This window comes from Hermetia illucens, chromosome 2 (assembly GCF_905115235.1).
Source record: "Hermetia illucens chromosome 2, iHerIll2.2.curated.20191125, whole genome shotgun sequence".
NCBI classification, from domain to species: Eukaryota; Metazoa; Arthropoda; class Insecta; order Diptera; family Stratiomyidae; genus Hermetia; species Hermetia illucens.
Genome location: NC_051850.1, coordinates 53226887 through 53248589, shown reverse-complemented (window position 1 = coordinate 53248589; position 21703 = coordinate 53226887). Strand labels below are relative to the sequence as shown.

The 21703-nt window shown below is 38.0% G+C and overlaps 1 protein-coding gene and 1 long non-coding RNA gene across 6 annotated transcripts in view; one reads left to right on the top strand and one right to left on the bottom strand.

Annotated features, from left to right (window-relative positions):
* The window catches only part of LOC119648869 (ecdysone-induced protein 75B, isoforms C/D), a 180297-nt gene that overhangs the window by 72775 nt on the left and 85819 nt on the right, over positions 1-21703 (top strand). The gene's annotated exons all lie outside the window — the stretch shown is intronic.
* LOC119648872 lies at positions 8587-9372 on the bottom strand. The gene is made up of 2 exons (XR_005249066.1): positions 8933-9372; positions 8587-8870 (listed from the first exon to the last, which is right to left on the bottom strand). It is a non-coding gene; the product is annotated as an uncharacterized LOC119648872 (long non-coding RNA).

The window sequence follows — 21703 nt, the reverse complement described above, 5'->3', positions numbered from 1 at the left end:
ATGGAAAAACTTTCAGCGATTATCACGTGGAGGTCAAGATTGGGTAACATAGTTGTTGATTCGCCAAACGTTTCCCAGGCTTCATCGTGGATATCACCTGGATACGTCCTACTTCTGTATAACAAGATTATGTTAACCAAAAAAATTACAGGCTTTGAACTTCGTATTTCTTGTTGATTTTTACGATCTTTGGACAGCTTTAATAAGTCATTTTGTTTGTATTCGTTATTACACTCACGAAAAAATCGAATATTACCTTGAACTCCGTCTGCCAGATACTATTAGTTTGATTCATATTTTCGTACGCTGATTACAGTGTTTTATCTACATGAAAATTAACTTTGGTAAGAGTTTAAAAAATGGGTCTACTGCCAGATGTGCGGTTTTGGTCATATCGCCTTTGGATGCCTTCTGCAAGATCATATCATCCAGCCATTTGTTTAGATATGTCTCCTATTGCACTGGTTAAAATATTTTTTCCCTTTGAATTTTACATGGTTCTTGCTGACATCTCTGTTTAAGAAGACTTAGCAAAAATGCAAGGAATAAGAAAAACTGACGACTTCAGCCAGGGCAGAGATAACAGACACCGCCTCATCGCTGCTCTAAGAATAGGATAACTAAAAGCCCTTCCCAGCTTTTAATCTTTCCCTTATATATATTCGCAGACATGAGAATAGCTAGGACGAAAACTGCCTTGTTCAGGCTCGTTCCAATCAAGTGGAACAAAGTTTTCCTCCAACTAGTTCGGCCCGTCATCAGGTGAATGCTGACTTGAGACTTCTCAATCCTTAAACAGGCAGGCAGGTACCCGATAAGTGAAAGTCACCCAAAGCAGATCAGGAACTGGAAGCCCTTGAGAATCTCGTCATAATTATCAGTCAGGTCGTTAAAATTTCGGAGATAGTTGCCACCTTCTGTAGAAGATAATTCGAAATATACAGAAAAAAATCCCATATAATTTGCCTTCTCCTAAGACTATCATCATATGTGTTATATATAGATGTCCAGCCTAACCACGGCGTCTTTGATTACAAGTAATATCAGTTCTCAGTTATCTTTCTGAAAATCATATCTAATTGCGACCTTCCAGTCCTATTGTAATTCAGATTAAATATGACGATTCTTCCAATGTAATGTTGACTTATTGTAGTACTGTAGAGTTTTAATTTTTGATGTTTAAATATTCTCCGTTATCGGTGAATCCAATGCTGGCTGTCGTACATCTAACATATAAAGAAAAAGGAAGCAAGAGTGGAGTAGAAAGCGAATTTCGGTGTCACACTAGTTCACTCAGTCCGCTGCAGTTTATCTCTTTTTCAGAGAGGTATCCATCACACATAAACTTAAGTCAAATGAGGACCACTCGCTATAGATGGCTACACCCTATGGTAGGTTGCGATTTCTATCATTTCCGCTGTTAGACAGGATTACTTCTTTCGGGTAGTACTTTGTCCAAAAAAACAAGTCTGGATAAATTTATATTCTGTCGCGAAAACGAACAGGTTAGAGGCAATTCATCCTTAGTCTTTCGTACAAGGAACAGTAAATCCCTACCTTGTGATACAAATCGGTGAGTAGACAGGTTTTTTTCAGAATTGGGATTATCTAAAATTCTATAATATGTTCAAACAAATAGGGGTGAAGCGTACCGGGGAAGTGAGGCGGTCACTTAAATTAAGGGGCCATTCTCGAAAATTATCCACCAGAAAAAAAATCATTATGATGAGGCCCCGAAATACCCTCCATATCGATATTTGCCCAAATTAAGTTAATAATAGGATGTTAATATATTTTTAAAATTTACTGCGAATCCACTTAAGTTCATCCTAGACCCATAATATAGTCTTTAATATGAAACAGCATACTGGAAAGTTTGGTAGAAATTCTACTATTGTTAACAACCCTAAGAGATAAAATGTGAGTTTCACATTGAATTGAATATCGGGTATTTTTAACGGATATACACTACGCTCTATATATAAACAGAACCATAATGTATCCAGATATTCATACATAACAATACAACAAAACTTTCATATCTGAAGCGCCGATTTCCGGTTTCCTTCAGCCTATTCTGGTCTGTCCAACCACCACAAAAAATCCTAATGGAAACGGTTTTGTCAGCTACATTCCGATGTCCTCTAGTTTTGGGATGGTAACATTAGGAGTCTCGATCCCAAGGCCACGGTTAATGCCTGAAGCTTTCCACTTGCTATGCTAAATCTATAGCAAAACCTAGACCTCTTTGAATTGAATCATTTGAAACAGTGGTGGTTCTAAGTTGGATTCCTAATGAAGAGCCCAACGTCTCTAAGTAGTTTCGATCTTTAGAACGGAATGAGCTCATCAATATCCGGTAGGCATATATTGTCTCAGAATAAATATTATGAATATATGGAGATATATACATATCTGAAGGTTCTACAATCGGCGGCAATGCTATCATCCGCAATATTATCAAATATCTCTAAATGGCATTGAAAAAAAAACGTTGAATTCAGAATTACTTCTGAATTTTTATACAAAAAAAACCAATCCGCGAAGCTTCAAAGAATTTTCATTCTACACAAATCAACCTCCATCATCAAAATTCCCATCCGAAGGTGCGCCCGTAGCTCCAGCGCCACGGGAGGAGGGTGGCCATCTACCAAAAACGTTTGGATTTGGCTCCCAATAATTTTTGTGGTGTTTTGGACCTTTTCGTCGATGGCGTCGTTGCTGTCGTTGTCGACGTCTCTGTTTTCGTCGTGGACGCTTTTCCGCGTCGATTTTGTATGTTACTGAGCCAAACGTTTTTAGATTATGAACTCCTAAACTTGAAAACTGGTTTTTCGGCAGAAGGTAAAGGTCATTAACTTTCGTACGGAACAATTACGTATGCATAAGTGGTTTCGACTGGCAGTCGTGGCCGCACAATACATGGTTGCCTATTCTACTACATCTGCTCGTGCAGAGCGGACCACGCGCGGGCCGAGACGTGGGGCGCTCCGGCCCCTTCCTGCGCCCAGGTGAGTTGGCTGCTTGAGCAGTGTGTAATGTGCTTTGTGGCGTGTAAGCCTTGTCCTTTGCGAATGTCATCTAATTGCACTTTCAGGGTCTTCCGCAGTGCTGGCTCGGGTGAATGACACCAGCCAACGAACTGCGGCTAAGGCCAAGATTTATGAAATTGTCCGGCGGAATTACAACTTGCGAACAATTCGCGGCCGATATTTTGGGAATATGGCTATAAACATATCACCTGTGAGTGGCATTGTTAGAAAGTATTTATTCGCGGTTAATCAAGGGCGAATGTTGCTCTTTCTGGCGGTATTGTAACTTTCAGCAGCTTCCGCTATTGTTGTGATGCATTCACTTGTTTTGCCATTCATCTCGGACAAGATGGCAGAGATAACTTAAATTTTGATTGTTTGTTTTCTTGATGTAGTCTTTACAGGGTATTAATGTACAATAATTCGTGGTCGTGGAGACAAATTTACACTGAAGTAGCAATCATATTTCGTAGGCTTCCGGAGTAAAACGCCAAAACGCCGCCCTAGCGCTTGCAAAGTGAGAGGTAAAATATTCTAAAATTAATTAATTCACAGTGTAGTTTCCGATTATTTGGTCAGTTTTTTTATGGAAAAATCTCATGCTTTTCACTCTGAACGGGTTCATAACAAATTGAAAATGTTTTCCTGCTAAAAAAATCAGAGACTAGAAGCTGAGAGCTTCAAGTACGAATGGTTTTGTATTTATTCAAATAAACGTTATATGGGCAAGTGTTGAATATGCATAACCAGAAATACAAATTTCCAATTGAAATACGCAATAGAATAATGAAACTGATGAGGCTGAACCGTCTTGTTCGAACAAAATTTATTAACATTATTACCGGAAGTTAGGATCCTAAAATTGAAATCCTTCAAAACCCAAAATAAGCCTCCTATACACTTTATGTACACTTTCAACATTAACAAATTATTATTCTTTTTATTCGCCAAGTACCTCTCAAAAAATATTCACTTATTCACTGTTATTGCTCGTCTACCGCTTAAATTTTTTTAATTCTATTAAATGCGCTACATACAAACCCGTCCTTCAACGTCAATTAGATTTAAAAACTAGTTCATAATCAGAATCACTGGGACTACTTCTAAGCCCTGAATACTAGTAATTCTAAGATTATCGGAATTTCTAGATTGGACCTGTGTTGTATTTAGTTCAACTGCAACTGCAACTCCTTGCAACACACATTTCAATTAATTAAAATTATTGGATCGCAGCTTGAGAGTATACGTTACTATTGACGTTGACGTTGTAACATTGTTCTTTGACGGGATGCTGGTGAGCTAGAATGTCATCTCTATAACACACCATAATCTGGTCCTTTAAGTTATTTTTAGTTTCTCATTTCTTTCTACTTCGTTCGTCCTTTAGATGCATATATCATTTGAAGTCCTTTAAATTGCAATACAGGGATATCCGCTCAACTTTCTTAATTTCGGGCTTCCATAGAACATATAAAGCAATTCTCTGAAGATATTTTCAACAAAATTTAGATAATTTTCTCTTAATATTATCCACCTCTGCTGTAACGTTATTCCTTGCGCAGCATTGTATGTACAATCATATTATAATCAATGGCGCAACCACCGGTATCCGGTGTGCCTTAATAACTCTCAGCTTTGCGCCTAGGTCCACCAGTTCTGTTAAGTCCTATTTTTCCATTGCAGATATTGTCACCATAGGCTTTCCGGAATAGATTTTCCATACTCATGTGAAATAGATGACTTGCCCAGCCGCAGAGTATCTATTATAAATTTTACCATTTTAAAGGCTACGGAATCGGATGTGACAATAACGAAAATAAACATAGTTATGTTCACATTAACAAAAACAAGAGATTATGGGTCCGGGTGCCCTTGATTCCGTGAAGTAGTTAGAAGGAGCCATGAATACTGCTTGCCTTGACTCATTGTAGGTCCTATCAACGTTCGTTTATGTGAGTAGCCTCGTCCTCTTCGGTAGGCTCAGGAGATATTCGATTAGGCGTAGCTGGTCAACTTCTTTTACAAATTTTATTATTGCCCACTTAGTATAATATAACTTCATTTCGTAAAGCTGATCTTACACGATCAAAATTTCTTCAGTTTACCATAAGTCAATCAAAACCATCAACATTTGACTCATATTCTATTCCCATCATTCTTTCAATTAGATTGAAATATAAATCGGCAAGTATAATTGCATAATGAAATATACAATAGAGACGTAGAATGACCCTTGAAAATATGTAGCCACCGACTCAATAATTTGTATTCTAAAAATAGAACTTAAGTCAAGTAAGAAACTAGCTAAGTAAGCAGAACTTCTGCCAATAAAGGCGTTTTCCACCTGAGAAAAGGTATCATTCTTTTGCTGCTCACAATTGGAGAATAGCTCTTGAGCTTCTTTAGGAATCAAAAGATTAGTCAGGCCAGTGTTAAAGCGCTTTTCGTTGCACAGGGAGCCCATCTGCTGATGCTCGCTTCTGTCCTAATCTTCTCCATCTCAGCAGGCCAGACCTACAGCGTTCCTCGTTACACTGGGTGTCGAGCCACAGCTCTACAAACTGCTCGCTTCTGCCGGCAACGCCACTTCCACGAAGGAAGAAAAACCTTTTCAAAGTTTCCAATATGAGTATCACACTAAAGTGAATAGTCTGAGGTACTAAATACATATATTTTACTAGTTACGTACAAATGGAACAGTTATGCACTCAAATATTCTTCCATAAGAAATACAAAAAACCATTCTTAACTGAAACGTCAAGCTTCCGATTTTCCACTTATTACCGTCCATCCTCTGATGGGAATGATGTAATTGCTAAAACCCAAAAGTTATTTTATAGTTCGTTTTGACAAATTTAGCACCAACATTTTCCCAGTTGTGTGTTCCAGTGAAAGTGGCAACTTGAAATAGGTTTTCCGTTTTCAATCTTAACAGCTTGGAGGTTCATGCCCTTAGATCCAATGTCATCCCAAATAAGTTATTTATGAAAAAGATCAGACCAATAACTTCAAAATATTTCGTATTTTCTTCTGCCATGAGTTTGACGTTTTTCGTATTATAATAATAATAATCATTGTCGAAACGATCCAATTGGATCTGGGTTGAAGCGTGTTAGAGCACTTCATTTAATATCGTAACGGCACACTACAAAATTCAACTGAGTCGACTGGTATCCGGCGACTAGTAACGATACAAATCCCTCTCCCACCAAAGAGAGATTTGGACCATGATCTTCCGCTGCGACAAGCTAATGCTCTTTCTAACCACTAAGCCATCCGAGCATGCCGGGTTTAGAACGTAACCACCTATGTTCACAATTAATCTTGATTGATCTTTCCTGGTAATGATTTTTAGCTCTTCTCCGTTATCTTATCGTTATCAAGTTTGCATTCTGATCTGCACTGTGAAGGTTTAGGACGATCCACTCAATAAACAACTCTACAGGCATTGTAGGTGTTCTTCGTGTATGTCCGGTCTAGAAACTCTGATGACAGACGAAAAAGCCTCAACTTAATATTGATTTGAAATTAATGTCCATTTTTTTTACAGTTAATATATAAAGTAAGAAAAGAACTAGGTATTCTCCCTTATACTGTAAATATTTTTATTTTCCTTCCGCATACAATTGTTTCGGAGACCACGTGCCTCCTTCATCAGTGCTAGTATCAATTAGAAACATAAAAATATTTACGATATAAGGAACAATGCTTAATTCTTTTCTTGGTTTCTTAATATTGATATTGGAGTAGATGCCTTTCCATATTTTGGGCAAAACGAACCCGAAGCAAATCTAGCGCTGTTAATGCATTGAAAAATGTCGAGTTTGATCTCACAGTTGCCAGAAACAATGCACCCTAAATATATAAAGTGGTCGATATCTTCAATGCCCTGAGCATTAATGTAGATAGGAATTAGACGATGATATATCAGATTAACCCATGGTTCTAGGTCTAGATCTTTGAGAAAAAATGTCATCCATTCTGGACTTAAATTTCCTCAAGATTTTACCTGTATGTGGCAGGTGACATTTCCAGTAGCCATATACTACTCTGGTAATAGCTATAAGTTTTTCTAGAATGGTCTTTCTTTATATTTTGATTTGATTTGAGCCTTGAAATGTGTTAGAGCACTTCATTCAAGATCGTGAGGGTATACTACAGGATTACAGTACCCTGTAGGGGGCATATGCTCAGCGTTGACTTGACTCAGCGACTCATTCAGAGCTGAGTCGACGAGTATCCAATATCCAGTCGAGATACAAATTTTACTGCCACCAGTGAAATCTGAATTGCGACTTTTCGTACGACAGCCTAGCGTTCTAACCACTGAGCTATCCGGACGCTTCTCTATGGAACACTGCAAATACAATGCACTCTATTTTGACGCTGTTGAAAGAGGTATATGACCATATTGGTAGCTCGGTGCTGTACAAAATATTGTTTGAATTCGAAATTCCAGCGAAACTGAGTAAACTCATTAGAATGACAATGTGTACATCTACATAGTTTTCGAGTAAATTTCCAAAACTAGCTATCAAGCTGTTTTGGTACAGACTGCGGATTAACGCCAAAATTGTTCAACATTCAAAAGATGTCACATGGATCGCAATAGTACGCTAGTGTACAAATAATCCCATATGGCCTATATGGATGATATAATATAATTGGTTGTATCCTAAGAATCAGGTCGAGGTACTCTATATTGAAGTACAACTCGGCTAGTTAGGAACCTTACACCGTTATGGTGAGGAAAAGTATTTATCACTCTCTCTCTTCATGACGGCCATTTTGGGACAAAAAGTGAATGGCTGATAGACCTCAAAAACAGTAGTATTACTATAATAATCAATGGCACAACAATCCACTTAGGATCTACGCCTTGAAATATGCTAAAACACTTCACGTCAAAACCATGACGGTACACTAAGATCGCATTGTGTTCGCCAATTATGATTGCCCTGACTTAACTCAAACACTTATTCACAGCTGAGTCGACTAGTATCCAAATCCATCTGTCATCAGTGGGAGTTGAACCGCGACCTTCCGTTGCGACAGCTTTGTGCTCTAGCCGCTAACCCATGCAGACTATTTATTACTATTCTGCATTTATTCTGTTATTCGAAGAAAAGAAGAAGCATGATATGAGTGGCGGCTGTCGATAATAAACCCATGAGAGGTTACGTCTGTATCTGCCGAAAGGTCGATTCCAAGGTTTCAGATTGGTGATATAATATACGATTTATTGATTGGAAAAATATTGATATATTCTATGGAACACTTCTTTTGTGTTTTTTTCATTGAAAATATAATTACTATTCGTTTAATTAACTAATTCTTAATGAAGGAGGATTTCCCCGTTGGAAAGCTGATTTCTCATTACGATTTATGAACATTGAATATTCGATGCAGTTGCTCATTACCTCCTTTTATATTAATACCGGAAGTGGCAACTATTCTATTGATTAACATTGGAATAAGAGGACATTTTCATTCAATTACGTCATTTTGCAAAGTGGAGAAAGTTTTGACTCGGAATAAAAATTACCCTTATCAGTTGATTTGTTATTAGCAATATTCGATAACAAGAAATCCAAACATTTCAGAATACAAGAAAAAAAGCTTCTCGAGCAGGAGACTGCGGTTCGTCATTCGGAAATTAAGTCAGCAGACGTCGTCCCCCCAGTCAGCATGACATACATTTGACTGGCGAAATCTTAAGCCTCCGGACGCCGTGTTCTATCATCATCATCACCATTCCATCGAAATCAAGTTCTTTTCTTGTAAATCACCTCTGGTTAAGCTTTTTACTGCCCCACATTCATTTCGCCAGGTATTCTTCTGCAAATAGATATGGGAATAAAACTACGCCGTAGCGAAAATAAAAAGCTCATCGGAATTACGGGCGGCAAGAACTTTTGTCGACAGCCCAAACGACACCGGAGCCTGCCCCGCGGCCCACAAATGATTGCAAGAATCAAAATATACCAGCCCGCCGACCTCGCCCTCACCGCTTCCTCGGTAAAAAAAGAATCAACCTTGAACAGCGAATCGCGAGCAAACAAAACGTCAATGTCCGACTAACCTTGAAAGTTAATATTGGGAATTGTCCAAATTCATCGAACGTGTTTTGAGTCGAGCTTCAGGCCGCGGGGGAAGCGGGAACGTACCAGAGCCAGGCATGCTTGAGCCCCCTCGTATGGTGGTGTGCGAAGAGCAAGCAAGTTTGGCATATATAATAAAAAAGCCAAACAATGCCAGAAAAATGACAAGTTTTGGCACAAACAGGCTGGAAAGAGATGCACAACTCCCCTCACACTTTTTTGCAAATTAATTATACTTAAAAAAATGAATGAGCTGTTCTCACCAATACCAAGCCAAACTCGCAAAAGTAACCGTTCAGTCGAGAATCATGCATGACCGTGAATTTTGGTTGAATGTTACCTTTACTCTTGCGAAATTCTTTGTACTTTTTGGCGTGTGGATACAATTGCCGGGGACTACGCACTGCTGGAAGGCGTAAGAGTGTTCTTCGCGAGCACAAAATATCTCTCGTCCTTTCTACCTGTTGAGTAGGCGAATAATGGCATAATATTGCAAATATGACGAGGGAATCAGCGAGATTTAAGGGGACTTAGGTGAAGGAATTTGTGTTAATTATAGTTCCGAATAACTAGAACGTGAAATCTTATGCTATGATTTTTTGATAACAAGTTGCGTACGATTGGTTCTATTGGGAATTCCAAGTAAAATTTTAAATCGACATATCTTGTTTATTTTAAGATCCTTTTATCGTAAACTATTTTAACAAAAACAAAATTAATGATGAACGCAAAATAATATCTAATCAGGAGCTGTTTATGTCAGCAAAATTGTAAATTTCACCCATCGCAGGAATTCTAAGAACATAGAATTGCTGGAAGTATGGAATGAAAGCACTTTAAAAAAAAAATAAACTACAGGAGTTTTGGAACTCTGACTTCAAGGGGTCGTGACGGGTTCAAATTTTGACTTTTCTTTCTTTTTCAAACAGTTGATTCTTTGAGAAAAAAGGCAAATATTTTGATGAAATTTTGCATTTATGTTGTCATGTGGCTACTAATTTTTAAAATCGAATCGGCTTTCATACCCTTACCATATATTTGCAGATGTATTTTCATCCAAAATCAATCAGAAAAAAAATTTGTTTTTACAAAAATTGAAACCGTCACGTCACGTCAGAAACTGAAAGTTTGGCACTTCAGGTATGGAAGTTGTTATGTATTTTTTATGCAGTGAGCACTTTACATGCTTTTAGTATGTTAGTCTATTCACTTTAGTGTGAAGCTGACATTTTGATACGAAAGAGACAACTTTGACCTATTGCAACTTCGTTAATAATAGTTTGATTTCCATCAGATTTTCCAGTATCGTGCACCATGCATTAGTCGTCATAAATACATTTCCAGTAAATTATCAAATAATCGTAAAGTACTATTCATAATTTTATTTGGATAGATATCGATATGGCGGGTATATTAATGCCTAGATAGCTTTCAGGGACAGTATCATGTTTTTTTTTTTTTGGATTTTCCGGATTGGTAGTTTCTGAAAGTAGACTCTTGATTTTGATGAGCACCTTTACACAAATCCTTAAAAACCTTTATTCACGGTATACACTTCAGACTAGGTTCCATTACGTGAGTAGTGAAAGTAAAGAATTGCAAAGCTTTTCAAGTGGTGCTGATTTGTTATTATACTTTATTTAGTGTTAAGATGGGGAGCATTTTGAAATTTTCATCATTTTTGACACTAGTGTTTTCTTTTTTATTGTTCATTAGCAATGTGTGTCAAGCACAGTAGGTATTAAACTGGTGTCTATCGAATGTGATATTTCAAAAAATCTTATTAAACTTTTAAATGGCACATAATATGCTGTCGGTTAGCTCCTTTTTCTATTTTTTTTTTAATAATCAATATAACAAAACATGTTACGCATGCGACAAGCTTACCACAGAAGGACAAAACCATGATAATGTACGACCTCAACCCTTAATTCAAGTCACGACTGTCCACGCAGCGCATGTATTCATACATATCTAATCAAGATAACCATAAAAATGCAAAATTATATTTTTATATTGTTAGAAAACAAATATTAATAACTAACCGAATATTATCTGATAATCGGTCCAGCTTTTCCTCCAAAAGCTTTAACCTTCACTTTAGTTTTCATTGCTACAAGCAATCGTACATTCTCAATGTCATAATTGGGGTGTGACCGATAATATTCTAATCGCTGAACACCTTAACATGTTGAATGTCGGACAGCAGCAGGTGGATACAATGTGTATTCGTAATTTTCCCCGCTACCTAGTTTCATTTATCCGTCAGCCTGTTTCATCCACATGACTCTGAAATTTTTGCGACCTTGTGCAATTTTCCCAGGTAGGCTTCTGCTTTTCGAATGAATTAATAGTTTTTTTAATAACTCTTTGCATAGAATAACTATACAAAAACAATATGGGCTTATGAACACTCTTTTTAACTCTGCCATCGTTGAAATTTAGATAATAATCCCACCAGCAAATATGTCACATATCATTACCAATTAAATAGTGTATAAGTTTTTGTTTCATATTTAGCGAAGAACTACGATTGTTGACGTTATCTTCGGCGTTTAGTGCAAATTGGATTGATTCTGAGAAAAGTTAAGCTCTAAATTTTACCTTGTATTGTTTGTGTACTTCTCAAAATAGTTAACCATGCGAGCAGATTATGAGAGCTCAAAGCTAGTTATTTTGATACCAGTCTGTAGAATTATCATATATGTATTATCGATTATTATTCCTGCATATTTGCCGTTTGTAGAGCAAAGTTCCTTTTTTTTAAAGAAACAATTTCACCAATTGTTAGATAACTTGGGACACAAATTAACTTGAAGTGTTTCATAATCATATATAAGGTCTGACGACATATGAACGTAAAGACTTCGAGAAACTAATTTGAAGAAAGAAACAATAGTTATTTCTTTGCTAAGAAAATAGGAAGATTTTTTGATATTCAAGGAAGGCGCTTTTAGTCGACATTTTCTAGAACTCTCTTTTATTGTTCCATATCTTGGGATGTCTGATGATAAATGAATAAGTTATATGATTCATTTGTATAATGCCTCTGATCTTTGCGAAATTTCCAATTATGGATGCGAAGAGCTTTCAATTGTCCTTTCTTGAATGGATTTATTTTCCAATCATCATCAGAGAATTAAATCACTATCAGTTCGTTCAAATATACCATATTGTACAAAAATTAATAATGTATTAGTATGCAAGAAGGACGGGTTGCTCGGCAATATGATTCTCCACTTTATAGAATTCAACCGTGAGCAAACGTATACAAAGGAGCAGAAAATAAGCGCACATTCTTTTCAGGATAATCATTCAATGATTCGTAAGCAGGCACACGTGGCATAAACGAGCTTACGTTAAAAGTTCTTGGCGAAAATTAGAGTATCTTATCTATGATTAAGATTAGGTACGATGAAAGGCTTTCATATGTCTTATCTCAATGTTGCATGTCGACAGAAGTAGGCACATTGGCTGTCGGTGACCGAAAAGCATGAAGAAAATAAGTAAATGCGAATATCCTCATGTAAATCATTTTGCGATCAAGCAAATACCAGAAATTGGAAGTTGGCTGTTTCCTGCTATTGAACTGTCTTCATTTGTTTCATTCCTCAGCCTTTGTGTTAACAGAGTCCGTTTGGTTGGAATTATTTTTTCTGATTTCCAATAATGTTTTCTTGAAAACGATGTTGTGAATTATTCCGGTGGGAAAACTTTCCTCATGAACATCTATTATGCTTCGTATAGTCGTCCTCAGTTTCAGCTGCATAAGTCATACATAAATTGAGTGCTTTATAACACAAATTCCCAAGCTTTGCCCAATTGTAGCGTGTAATCGGTGTGAACGTAAAATTTACTTTGCTCAACACGGCTTAAGATGATATTGCTATAAAATTCATGGTATGTTTTGAGAACTAAGAACGTTTTAAATGACCTTCCACGTCAAATGGTGTCCCATGCATCGATAAAATCAACACCTTGGGCCAGACGAAACGGTGTCTCACCATCAGGGGCTTGCGAAAAATTGAAAATGCACCGCATTCCTAAGAAGTTTGTGTCACACCTGGTGACCAAAAAGCCACTCATCTCTAGGTTTCTCAGGAACTGTTTGATCGTTCATAAGAAACTACCTTTCAAGAATCATAACAGACGATTAATTGTTCCATTGTAGTGAACTTCCTCAAGACAGAAAAACTCGTCAAGTTTGATTCAATGTGAAGTATGTAATGACAGCTTTTTTTGATGCTAATAGTATTATTTGCGACAGGTATTTCTTCCAAGGGTCCACAATTAAGGAGGGATACCTTACGTCGCTGTAGTAGAGAAGTGAAGACTAGTTTCTCCACTACGACAACACTCCGGCCCAGTCAATCCTGCGATATTGTAAGTTTTGGGCAAACATTCGACCACTCTTCCTCCCTGGCCCTGCTTCTTTTTGAAAAGTCTCTACTATGTTGATTATTACCAAAATGTTTACTTCATATGATGACAACAGGTTATTACAAATATATTAATATTCACAAGTAAACAAATATGGCTGTCTGTCCAAAGCGAACTTTCACTTATTGAAAACTATATGAAACACCAGTAAGGTCGCAAGAAAAGTTATAAACAGGGAAGACTCTATATAGGAGCTATCTATTATCACACTGCTACCTACTTTTTCAGCCCATAGAGATACAAGTCTTAAGCCGGGAGCTGCATCTTCTGCGTTTAGAATTTTTAAATCACACTAATATGAAAGGCGGACTGTTCTTCCTCTTTGTAATTTCCCTAGAAATCAACTAAATGCTTTTGTATACGAATGAGTAACTCTGCCGAAAGAATAAATATGGAATATCGATGTCTTTTCTTTTATGTTGTCAAGTGTGCGTCATTAACTCAATTTCAAGTCTATTCTGGAACGTGATCGGAGGGTCTGGATTGGGTTCGTAACTTCTGTCGCCAGTAAGTTTGGTTCAGATGAAGTCTAGAGTTTTTGGATGTCCAAGTTGATCTTAGCAAGCGAGGTATTATCAGTACGGATAACATGATCATACCATCGAAGAAAGTTATCTATAAGCTTCTCCAAGATGTGTCCAAGGGGATATAAGTCGCGAATAGTCTCATTTCTGATATGAGCAAAGCGGGTTGTGCTACTGATTCACTGATATTCGTCTCAATAACCGTGAAGCTCGCGTTTACTGTCTTTAGTGGCTGCCGAATCATAGAGGGGGATAGAACGAAGGCCGCCTCGGCAAATTTTAAATTTAAGATGTTCTTTTTCGTGTCGATTGCAAACGATGCCGGTTGTGGAGCGCCACTATATCCAGGATGCGCTGATCCGCGAAACAATTTCATGATGAAGATCATCTGAGGTATTTAAACCGCTCAGTGCTGAACAAGCCCATGCCACTAGCAGTAATTGTATCGGTTCCATTCGTTGGCATCTGTCGTCAAAAACGCTGTTTTCTTCAGGTTTAGTCATAGACCTTAAACTTGAATTATATCTTACTTTTTTGAATATTTCGAATCGAATAGACGTTTAGTTCTATCCTGAGCTTCCAACAACTTAGGTTTTATTTTTCACGAGTTCCCACCAGAATATTTATCGCAAACTGCTCTGATGTTTACAGATATGTCGGAAGGAGTTAACTAAGAATTGCCAGATTATTCCAAATCATTTGTTTCGATCCTATTCTTCGAGAACTACCTCTACGAAAACCTTATTTCTATGCTCGGCTGATGAGGTTATAATAAAACAGATATGACTCTTCTGTTTTTCCGCTTTGTTTTCATTCACTGTCCGATATTTTGTTCCGGACCTTATAAATTAAGGAAAGCAACTTGCGGTTCCTGATAAATTTATGAAAAGTCAACTGCACATTTGCAATAAGATGGATTACTCCTAATGGTGAAAGGTCATACGATGCGTGTGGCTCATTATGCATGTCTGCAAGGGCCTATATTTACTGTTCTTTTATGTTATTTTTATATATAAATCTCTATTTTAACTTATTTATTGCTAATTCAAACATATTTTCATTGAAAATAATATTCGTATATATATTCCGCAAAACGGAACTAGATAATACGCATCACTGATCCACAATAAAAAAATTTCTTATAGCGCAGTCAAATTTTTTCATACAATTCTGGTAAAACTGGAACAACCGAAACATATTCATCCTAACATAGATATCAAGATTAGGATTGTTCATTAGTTAGAGAATTCTCGCCAGGACTCTTCTCCCTTAGAATTCTGAATCAAGTTTCTGTCTTGTTTCTAATCTAGAGTTTATCGAATGTTCATCTGTAACGAAGTAAATTTAAATTTTGCAAAAAAGTTCTATCACTGAAACGTGTAAATCCGATTCTAAACGAGTTTATTTTTGTATCTGATCAATTGAGCATGAGAACACAATTCAAGTTGTGAATATTTTATGTAAAAAAGAAGAATAAGGATGTAAGATTTAGATGCGTCAATGCTATTAGAAGGTCCTGGTTCCGATTAGGTGCTGGAAAAAGGATCAGTCAAGATCGCCTATGTTTTTGGTTTCCGAACAATGAATCGAATAAATATTTCACCCCAGGGTCCCCTTAATTTCGTTCCAACTCCACATTTATACTCACAGATTCTTTTTTCTGCTGAAACCATCAAACGGAAAAATAAAATTCCTTACGTAGCCGCGGCGGCTACTGTGTATGCGAATTTGGCAAAATACAATACACTCAGTTGGCGGCCATATTCTCTAGTGCTCTTAGTGAAGTTGTTTTTCGTACATTTCGAAATGGAACGAACGAAAGACACCAAAATGGGGGGTAATAATGAACTTGGTACACGTGCATGAACTCTCTGTGTTATTGCCCCAAATACACAAAAAGATTAAGCGTAGAAAAATATCTGCCATTTTGCATAATAAATGTGGCAATTGGTGGTGGGATTTCGTCTTGAATCAGTTCTTTTCTGGAATGGAAAGTTGATGATGGTGGAAAACAGGTAAGATTTTTTTTAAAGAGGAATTGGAACATTTAATGGTGATTCTTTCGGGAGATAGAAAGTCGTTGTTAGATTATAAATATTCATGAGATATCGGGTGGCGCAAAGCTTTGCTTAATTTAATGGTTCTTATAAATAGATTCCTGTAAGATGGTGTCATCATTTCCCTGTTTTTATTTGACTTACACTTTCTTCAAAGTTAAATATTGTACTGAATTAGGATAGAATGAAATGGACATTCTATGTGTTTATTTGAACATATGTTTGCAAAAAACGTAGGTTTCTTCCGTTAAAAACAAATATCTAACTTTCATCAGCAAGAGATTCGATCCAATTAGTCATTTCGGATAAATCCTTAAAAAAATAGATAAAGCTAACAAATAACATCTCTATATAATCGATGGGTTCTGTCTCTAGTGATTCCCAAATCTTTCAGTTCTCTTCAAATTGTTGAAAAATAAGAAAATATGAATATGTCCACCTGATTTTCGGGATATCTCTTTCCCATCTCTCTTTTTCTTTCTTTTCCCAAAAAAAAAAAATATATTAGGGATATGTAGAATTAATCAAACGTTCAACCTGGATTCTATTAGGTTCCGAATAGGTCGGGCAGTGCGATTCTGAATAACTGTTTTTTTTTAATTGGACTCATGGTTCGGCAGTTTGAGTAATCAAAGCGGACTCAATGTGTACGGTCATTACCAACAAAGAGTCCTTTGATTAGTGGCCAAATATGACTTCTTACTGATTATTTTATGGAATGGATTTTGTAGAGATCAATATAGTGTCCCAAATTCCCAGATCACACCGGCAGGGTTCTTAGTGTCGAAGTGGGAGGATTGGATCGGAGAATTTCCTGACTATTTTCGAAACCTTCTTTTGTTAACAACGCCTTTCAAGTTTGCAGTTCACTAAGCGCAATATTCTTATGAAGTTGCTCAGTTTCGTAAACGGCTGAAAGAGTGGTTTCGGTGCTTTATATATTTGTATATATGGTTGCCAACGTCTACTTGAGATATCACGCCTACGCGCCATTAGCACCAGCTTACAAAAATATGTTTCTCTAGTTCTTTCCGACAAGCGTAAACTCCTCTTCCACTGTTCTGCGCCATGTGTTTCAAGGCTTTCCAGGTCTTTCCGAGAAGCCTACATGCCCCCTCCACTGTTCTGTGCCTAGGTGGCCAAGATGGTAGAGCGTCAGCCTCTTGATCTCGTTGGCCCCGGGTTCGATTACCGGTCGTGCGGGATATTTGTCTTAGGTGTTGAGGTGTCCTGCTGCTGAATACTCATCACTTGCACAGAATTAATATATATATATAATAAAGGAACTGAAGCACAATCTCATTGAAAACTCAGACTCTGTGGATGCCTCAAAACCACCACAGAGGAGTGTTCAGGAGAAAGGCAAAAAACAATATGATAATCAACCTCTTCAGTGGATATTACATTTCCCTTCATATCTATTGGCCACTCTACTGACAAAAATCCTCGCCGCGGCAAGGTATTTTCTTATCTCTGTGGTAGTAAATTTCACTGTTCAGGAAAACTACCTCAAATCTTTTGAATACCATAGAACGTATGAAGGTAGGATGGAATGATACCTGCCTAATAAAGGAGGTGGCGCATTCTAATTCTTTTTTCCTGGGACTTTTCACTATGATACGTAGATCAGGCCGGTAGGTCAACGTAGTACTTTGTGTAGAATTATTTAGTACTATCAAAATATACCGATGACTCAACGCAAACATGAATTAATAAAAGCTTGCAGTTTTCAAGCGACTTGGCCGTCACTATCAGTATCAGCACAGTCGAAATATTTGAAGAAGGATGACCTGGTCTTTTGAACTTCTCTGATAATAATTGGGAGCGGAAACTGCCCGGCTCTTTGTCGATCAGCCTTTTTTGGTGTGTTTCATGAACATTTCAACTATCATTCCCAGGCCTTGTAGTTAAAGTAGCAACTCAACAGAAACTGTAGAGGCTGCGGGAGGATTGTCAAGCTTCATCGCTTCACTCTGTTTGAGCGCACTGCTCGCAGAAATGATTTCACTTATATTTGAAGGAGCAGATTATATCCGTGGGTTACAGTGACTTCAGTTCATAAACGGAAGCTGAATTAAGAATCTTAAGCTGCTCCTCATCTTTGAACGGAGCTTCCGCCCCCGGGCATAGATAGGATAGAAACTAAGTGACCGTCAGATGATAGTCTCTTTCGAGATCAATGTCAGTATTCTTTTGGTTAAGTACATTTAGAAGACATCTCATAAATCTATCCTTGATAGCAATATGGTCAGTGTGATTAGATACCGCTGACAAGGCGGTTTAAATTGCAAAAGCATCCCTCCCAATCACACGTGTGAGTAGGTTGCTATGAGAGTCCACTTTGCAAATCAGATCACTTATCAATATCAACGGCGTAACAATCGGTACCCGGTCTAGACCTGCCTTAGTAAGGAACTCCAGGCACCCCGGTTGTCGCCGAGGTCTACCAATTCGATATCTCTAAAAGCTGTCGCGCGTCCTGACCTACGCCATCGCTTCATCCCAGGCAGGGTCTGCTTCGTTCTTCTTATCAAAATCGCACTTCAGAAAGCCTACCCCAAACTGCGTGCAGTTGTACGTAGCGCTACACAATTGTGATGCTCCTTTACCGGGAGCAAAATCTCGTAATTTTGGCAGCCCTCGATACCGTTACGGAGGAGCATGGACATATTTCAAAAGTTAATCAAAGTACGTTTCCGAAAGCCGAAGTTAGTGATTTAACCGAAGAGCAGATAACGTGTCGGATTGCTCGTTGTATTGTAGACAAATACCACCTTCGTCTTAAATCATTGCAAAATGATAGAAGGGGGAAAATTTGATTGATTAGCTAAGAATTTTTAAACTAAAGGCTTTTCTCTGATTCTTTGTGGAGGGAATGACATTATAATAAAAAGTTCAAACCGTCAAAAAACATGGAACCCATAGGAAACTTTCACCGTTCTTGGAATTAAAGTTTCCAAAAGATAACTCCTAAGCTATCTGATTACTTTATTTACTTACACTATATAGTAAGGCATGTGTGTATGTTTACGCTCTAGCACGCCTGTCTCGAAATCTAAAACCTGTTCGTTCTAGTCTTCTAGAAGCTTCCTAAACCCAGAGCAACAAAAACCTGAACCCCCTAAACCAGCGACGGAGCACAACAATTCAGTTATCAACATTTGAATTGCATAATTAACGTCTGACCTGCATAGTCGGATGGGGGTCATTGTCAAAAATTCTAGATTATCGACACAAACAGAATGCTGAAGAAAGATCAGTTAGTGTGGCTGGTTCCCTGGCGGCTCATGCAATTGTTGCTCGGCAGATCAGTTTTCTGAAAAGAAAACGCAAGATGCATATAGGGGGCTGTGGGGATGTAGGAATGGTGAACAACGTTCCCGAGGCACAAATATCTCTCTAACGCACATGTGATTACACTACGTCCGATCTTCACTGGTGGCAATGAACCAGAGCCATCGACCAGCGAGAGTGCATTGATCTACAAACACATCAACCGCGAAATGAATATACATAAATAAAAAGTATGTGGAGGGCCTCAACCAGAAACGTCATCGACCAAGAGTCAGCCGCGCTAGCACAATCGAGCGCAGCGGTGAAAGAAAACAAGTCTTAGGAACTGACTGAAAAACAGCTCGATCATTGGGTTCTTTTTGTAAGAGAGCTGAAGCTGTTGCTGTTGTTCGCCGCCGGGTTCACAGATACCACACTGCATCTAATGGTGGCTTTTCGGCGAAGAAATTGACGTCGAACAACGAACGAACGATTAACTTCAGATAAATCAGACTTTCAGTACACTTTCGTAATTGTACTATCTCTGACAATGCTCCTCGCCAGCCAGATACGAACGATAAATGCAGATAAAAGGAAAACATATCACACGATCAATCCGTTGTGCATTGTTCGGTGGAATTTTCATTTCCAAAGGTAAATGATCGCGCGAACTGTATAAATTATGTTGTAGTTTACAAGATTGCTGGGTGAAGGTGCGACGAGAAACATAGTATAGTCAACACATGCACAGATGTTGGCTTCGGAGTGCAGCAATCAGGAGAGTTGGCATGCACGAAATAATAGTGACGAGAGTTAACCCCAGAATGTGATAAAAGGAGTTTCGGGGAACTGACCGATGATGCCCTTTTACTTTACTTTTATTATTCTAGGTAGACCAACCGAAGCTGAAATCGGTAAAAACGGATTTAGCTTTGCTTCCATTCTCTTTCATTTCTTTCTTTAAAATTTTGAAGTTTACTCTAGATTGTAAATAAGATGCATTTTTGAAGAAGTGAAAGCTTGTTATTATACGAGTACTTCGGGTCGAAATATCAATTGTACTCTTATATGCAGATCGCATTGAGAGGTAGATAGAAGAACTGGGTGTATGAAGATTAGATTTTCATATACATACTACCGAGGAATTATAAATTGTTTTCATTTGAGTTGAATCAAAATATCAGTTCTCATCATCGCAAATGAACGGGTTATGTCAGCGACTACACAGTTTCCTAGTTCTCCAAACCTCCACTCATAGAGGTTATTCAAACCTTTAGATTCTCAAGTTAATCTATTATTCTGAGCTGAATTACTATCCCTTTCAATTAGGATTAGGAGACCGAATTTCAGTGTTTCAGTGTTACTATAATAGTAAGGCACCGAAATCACTGTAGTTGAAGGCACATATGATGCACTTGAACTCTGATATTGTACAACTCTCTGTAGTGCAACGCAGATTGGCTGTAACAAAAGGGAATGTGCCATCGCGTTGTCAATGAGTTAAGTGGAGTAAAGCTCCTGGCCTTGACAGTCTTCTCGATGAACACTTCCTTGCAGTCCCTACAGTTTCTTTAGAGCTGGGAATTTGGGAATAGGAATTTGAGGCAAAGAAATGGGATTGTTGATGAGATCCTTAAGAATAACCCCATCTTGAGTACGATAACTTGAAGGGTATTTGCGCACACGCACATTGCGGGATAGTGTGCGTTTTCTGCATTCTCGCTTTACTTGTTTTTCATTACGTTCGAAAAAACTTTCGACAGCAACAATAGTCGGATGGGACTACCTTCGGTCAACAGAATTATTTTTTCCCATTTTTTACGCTGCCCTATTCCTGCCCTGGAAGCAGCATAACTGAAGAACCTCTAATATACATTTATATGACATGACAAAAATTTGGGTGTCAGCTCAGAACAGAGGAGTCCTGCGCGCTGTCTTGGCCGGTGGGCCTTAAGTCTTCAATAGACCGTGACGTCTGTCTTCAAACACCGCGACTACACTGGCAGAGTCTTGGCCAAATGATTCTAAAGAGGTTACTAATCTGGCAAGCCATTGCCCCCTTCCTATTTGTATAAGTGGATAGAAGATTAAAGGTATCGAACCATCTATATATCTGGTTCATCCGGCGGTGGTCGCCGGTTTCAGCTGGGTGGAGCCACGTATCATTTCAAATGAGAGAATATGCATTGTTATTTCCCCTGGAACTGAATTTATTGGGGTTGACATACCCTATGATCAAAAAGTACCGGGAATTCAAAAATGAAACAAAAACGCCT